The sequence below is a fragment of the Mesocricetus auratus genome, unplaced genomic scaffold (genome assembly GCF_017639785.1).
Source record: "Mesocricetus auratus isolate SY011 unplaced genomic scaffold, BCM_Maur_2.0 Super-Scaffold_100010, whole genome shotgun sequence".
Taxonomy (NCBI): Eukaryota; Metazoa; Chordata; class Mammalia; order Rodentia; family Cricetidae; genus Mesocricetus; species Mesocricetus auratus.
Genome location: NW_024429194.1, coordinates 80,336,965 through 80,342,842, shown reverse-complemented (window position 1 = coordinate 80,342,842; position 5,878 = coordinate 80,336,965). Strand labels below are relative to the sequence as shown.

The window sequence follows — 5,878 nt, the reverse complement described above, 5'->3', positions numbered from 1 at the left end:
AACTTGGGATAAGCTAGTGTCATTAGAGAAGAAGGAGCCTCAGGTGAGGAAATGTCTCCATGAGATCCAGCTGTAAGGCATTTTCTCAATTATCGATCAGAGGGGGAAAGCCCAGCCCATTGTGGGTGGTGCTATCCCTCCACTGGTGGTCCTGGGTTCTATAAGAAAGCAGGCTGAGCAAGCCAGGGGAAGCAAGCCAGTAAACAGCTGGCCTCTACATCAGCCCCTGCCTCCAGGTTCCTGCCCTGTTTTGAGTTCCTGTTCTGACTTCCTGCAATGATGGACTATGATCTGGAAATGTAAGCCAAAAAACTCTTTCCTCCCCAGATTGCTTTTTGGTCATGGTGCGTCACTGAAGCATTAGAACCCCTAACTAAGACAGTGGGATGGCCTAAGTGTGCAGATAGGCTGTGACACAGTATGCCTAGACATGGGGGAGCATGGCAGCTTAGCCTGCATTTAAAGCGGATGTTAGTACTAAGCTACAGTGAAGTAAAAGGGTCTAGGAAGGAGGTGACCCAGCTAGGAGGTAACCCCAAACTAAGAGGTGACTCCAGCTCAGAGGTGGCCCCAGGAAATAGTCAAAGAGTGTGGGAAGTGTGTGAAGAAGACAGAAAGGGTTGCACTGCAATGCTTTGTAGACTGTGAAGGGCCAGGTCCCTATGCAAGGTAGACAGGAAGGGAGTGGAGTTTGTGACCAGCCTCCTTTCCCGCACTGAGTTCTATGAATCCAGTGAAAAGTGATATTCTGTGAAGCATGCTGGTGTGTAGCTGTAGATCCAGCTTCAGAAGGCTGAAGTAGGAGGATTCATGAAAGTTAAGGCCAGCTTAAGCTACATTTTGAGACCCTGTCTCAAAACAAAAAGCAGAAACAGAAGTCACACACCCTCAGCGAGCTTCAAAAAGCATCACTAGATTCTGAAATAGAGTCATTCAGATGAACAAATTAAAACCAACTATTCCCAGATCAGGGTGGGCCCTGGTCCCATAGTACATGGACAGAGACACAGGGAGAACACTACATGATAACAGCCACATTCAAAAGCAAGAGAACAAAACCAGGTCTGGCATCCTGCTTCTTCCTGTCTTACCTCCTTCCTGTTTGTGCATACAGATCCAAGCTAAAAATCATTCATCAGGCACTTATTGGGTACCAACCACACATCAGGCAACACTGAAAATACTTATCACCATCACCATCACCTCATCACCATTGTCATCATAACCAACAGCATCGGCACCATCACCATCATCATCATCATCATTATTCCCATCACCATCATTACCACAATCATCATCACATCATTACCATCATCACCACCACTACTACCATCATCATCATCATCACCATTATCATCATCACAATCATTTCTGTCTAACATTTGCTGAATGAGAATAGGTTAGATGTCACACACCATGTGTGGGATCCCCATTTTCCTCGAGGTCCATTGACTACCAGTCTATGAGGACAAAGGGGCAAAAGCAGTGACAGAGACCTTTGTACAACCTGTGAACATGGTGGGAATACCCTTCCAGGAGACAGCTTCAGTGAGGCAGTTCAGCTTTATTCTAAAATATAGGGGTTATACAGGAGTGGGGATGGTAAGTGGAGAATCACCTAATTTGCATTAAATGGCATGCTCCTATAATACAGCTGAACACAGCACATGGTCCTATCAAAATAGCTAGAGCATGTCACCTAATTACCATATGGGCAGCCAGGGAAGAGCATTTGCAGGGAACTGTGTGAAGAGTCACACTAGAAGCTGTGCGTTGGTGGCGCACGCCTTTAATCCCAGAACTCGGAGGCAGAGGCAGTTGGGTCTCTATGAGTCTGAGGCCACCCTGGTCTACAGAGTGAGTTCCAGGACAGCTTCCAAAGCCACAGAGAAACACTGTCTGAAAAAAAATGTTCAACAGGCTTGCATCCAGATCAGTCTTATGGAGGCATTGCTCAAATTGAGGCTCCCTCCTCTCAGATGACTACAGCTTGTGTTAAGTTGACAAAAAACTGTCTAGCACAATAGGTATTATTAACCCCTCAAATACATGAGAATGGATGCTGGCTGATGTATCTAGGAGAACTCAGCCAGTGAACACTGAATCTCCTTTCTGAGCGCAACTTGGATCCAAACCTGGTGTTCTACTCCCCATGACCAAACTGAGTTGGGTTGGCCAAGATGTCCGGCCAGCACTGGCCAAAGTCTGCCTCCTGAGGCTTGGGGACAATATGCTAGGCTGAGTGACTGGAATTGGGGCTTGTTTTATCTTCCTCTAGAGAGGACATGTGTAAAAATCTTCCAACCACTGTGTGCCGGTCACTGATGAGAATAGCAGTTAAGAAGTTATGAGTTATTAATGTAAATTATAATAACAAAATGAAGATCATTGCTGTAATTATAAGAGGTACCATCAATGAATGCTAATTGTGATCATTAGTTCTGATCTATTGGGGGATGAGGGCTCAGAGCGCTGTATCAGGAAGGTATGTGGTTGCTGAGTGTTCTAGTTCCCTTTCTGTTGCTGGAACTAACACTCTGACCAAAAGCAACTTGGGGAGGGAAGGGTTCATTTGTCTTACACTTCTAGGTCACAGTCCCTCACTGCGGGAACTGGGGCAGGAACTCACGCAGAAGCTACAGAGGAGCACTGCTTAGTGGCTCACTCACTCAGCTAGCGTTCCTAGACAGCCCAGGCCCATATGCCTAGGGATGGTGCTGCCTAAGGTGGACTGGGCCCTCCCATGTCAATCACCAGTCAAGGCGATCTTTCACAGACAGCACCACAGGCCAATCTGTTTGAGACAGTTCCTCAACTGAGGTTCCCTCTTCCCAGGTGACGCTAAGTGGTGTCAAGTTGACAACTGAAGAAAACTAACCAGATTAAGACACTAAAAGTATGTGAGGAAATGGGATGACAATTCAAAATACCTGCCCAAGTCCAGGTCAGAGAAAAGGTATAAAATACTGCCTCCCCAGGAATATGTTCCCGAGACAGCTACTGGTGGATTGTCATTCCTAAAGCTACAAAATGTCCTGGGCCTTAGGATTGAGAAACACGGTAAGCATGAAATGGACAAGCTGCTGGCACAACATGATGGCCCAATTACATTCGATACCTTGATTAAATAAATGGAAGGCAGACACTCCAGAGCACAAATTAGGATGACGTAGTAAATCCCTAGACAACATAACCACTCACTATAGGGCAGCATGGTGACTGATTGTAGGCATATACTGCTGGGCTTCCTTATGACTAGAAATACAATGGTTGACACATCAGTCATGCCTTGTGCAACAGCAGCATGATGACAAACTGCAGTGTCAACAGCTGACAGGATTTTCTAGGCTCCAGAGTTGTCTTAGACACTTTCTCAGCATTGGCAATCCGCAATTGCCTACAGCATGGTTATATATACGTTGGGTGCCTCTTGGCTCAGGAATAAGATCAGCAGGCTGTGTGAGATGGAGGTCGTCATGACCCTTCTAATCTGGACTGAGCACCAGGAAAGATTCAGGTGGTGAAAGCCGAATTCAGGTGCCTTCTTACCTTAGAACGCGAAAGGTATGGCCACAGCTCGCAGCCTCATGAAGGCTGAATGATGAGACCCAACAAGAGTCCAGGAGCACTGTTTGAACAAGGCAGTGCTACATTGCTAAGTGACTAGGCCACTTCCCTATGAGCCTCCCTGAAATCGCAAATTACTTCGGACTATAGGATCAGCCCCAAATCAAACACTTTCTTTTATAAGTTTTAATTGGTCATGGTGTTTGTCATGTCATTAGAAAAGCAGCTAAGACAGACAAACACACACACACACAATAAATTAATAAAAACATAATAAATAAATTTAAAAAACAATAAAGGGTTGAAGCAATTGGACACACAAACGCACACACATATAGAGGGAGGCATGGATGTGGGGGGCACTTATAGATGGAATTATATGGTTTCTGTTTGGTTGGTTGTTTTGAGACAGGGTTTCTCTGTATCACTTTAGCTGTCCTAGAACTCGATCTGTAGACCAGGCTGGCCTTGAACTCAGGGATCCACCTGCCTCTGCTTCCCAAGTGCTGGGATTAAGGGTGTGTGCCATCACCCAGCCTGGAACTGTGTCTTTTAAGATGAACATGAGACCTGCTGTCCCCAGGGAAACTCAGACAAGAAAAGGCAAACACTGAGGAAGACACAGGTCTGTTGGATTCGTCATGAGCCGTACCGGAAGCTGAGGGAAAGGTGGTATTTATAGGACAGAGTGATAAGCTGGTTTTTATACCAGAGAAAAACACACAGATAAGAATGGACGCCTCTGAAGCAGGCCTGCTTATGGTGCTCCAAAAATAACACCAGGAAGCAAAGAGACTCAAATCTCCTCCTAGGAAAACTGGCTCGCCCGCGCAAAGCAGCCAGCATGGTGGTCCTCTTGCTTCATACAGATGAGATCTCTGCATCCGTAAGGAATGCATCACTTTAAGGAAGTTATACTTCCTGGCTGTGGTGGCACACACCTTTAGTCCTAGCACTCAGGAGGCAGAGGCAGGTGAATCTCTGTGAGTTCAAGGCCAGCCTAGTCTACACAGGGAGTTTCAGGCCAGTTAGGACTACACAGAGGAGACCTAATCTTAACAAAGAAGCAAAGACGCCATGTTTTTTTTTTCAAATCTAAGGTGACTTTTTTGTTTGAGTATTTGGGTTTTGTTGCTGTGCCCAGAGCCTCGTGCATGCTAGACAAACTCTTCCACTGAACATGCCTAGCCTCTTTACTACTTATTTGGTGACAGTGTCTTTGCTAAGTCACCCAGACTTATTGTGAATTTACTCTGTAGACCAAGGCTGGTTTTGAACCTGTGATCCTCCTGCCTCAAACTCCTGAGTAGCTGGGATTTCAGGCATGTATCACCAGACCTAGCTTGGGGGGGGCGTTGGTATTCTATTGGAATATTTAATGAAGGAAACTCAGGAGTAAGGGAGGGGACAATGGTGGAGAGGGAAGGGGTAAAGATGGCTGACACGGTGCTGCCCTCCTCACCTTCTGCCCTCTGCCCTCTGTCCTCTGCCCTGTGGGAGGACCAGCTCCCTTTCTTGTTTCAGCAGCAACTGGGCTCTGAACTCCACCAGGGGTTTCTTCCCTGTGAGAACAACCCAGGAACACGGCAGAGGAGGTGGGACAGAAGGAGGGTGACCTGAATCCGGGACCCAAATCTAAGCTCAAAGATGTCCTGAAGGCCTCTGTATGCCCTGTACCTGTGTGGACCACACTGTCCTTGTGATGCAGATGACAGAGACCGGTGACAACAGTGACCGTGTGGCAGAGCTGCAGGAAGGAGCCAGGGAACTGTTTGCTTCTCTGCCTGAAGTGGTGTCCGTCCCCAAAGGAGAACCAGGCCACCTTTGCTACCCCTGTCCCCCCCAGTTCATCCACCTCTAGGGGGTGATTTCAACACTTACAAAGAGAAAAGGGACAACAGGGCCAAGTGGTCCTCCCTCCCAGCTCCTGCACACGGCCATGCTCTCCCTAAGCTTTTACAGTATCTGAGTATGGGGTTCCCCTTACTTTTTTTGCTATTGTTTTGTTTGAGGTTTTTAAATAGAGCCATATTATACTACCCAGGCTAGCTTTGAACTTGTCATCTTTGTGTCTTAGCTTCCTGAGTGCCGTTTATGGGTGTGTACCAACATGCTCAGCTGTTGGGTCTGCCTTGCATGACCCAACACATATGAATGTAGGTATATGTCCAGGCTCATCCGATGAGCTATCAAAATTCATCTCTTTGCCATCCCAGGTCCAGAGTCTGGGTTCCTTGCTGGCTGTCTGCCCCATGTAGCCCCCGAGACTCTCTCCACTTGAGTCCTCAGTGTTGGTTTAGAGGACATCCTG

The 5,878-nt window shown here is 47.0% G+C and overlaps 1 long non-coding RNA gene across 1 annotated transcript; it reads left to right on the top strand.

The window, feature by feature from the left end:
• The first annotated feature begins 249 nt into the window (after positions 1–249).
• On the top strand, positions 250–5,610 carry LOC110340375. The gene is made up of 3 exons (XR_005879691.1): positions 250–299; positions 2,836–3,060; positions 5,276–5,610. It is a non-coding gene; the product is annotated as an uncharacterized LOC110340375 (long non-coding RNA).
• The last annotated feature ends 268 nt before the right edge of the window (positions 5,611–5,878 follow it).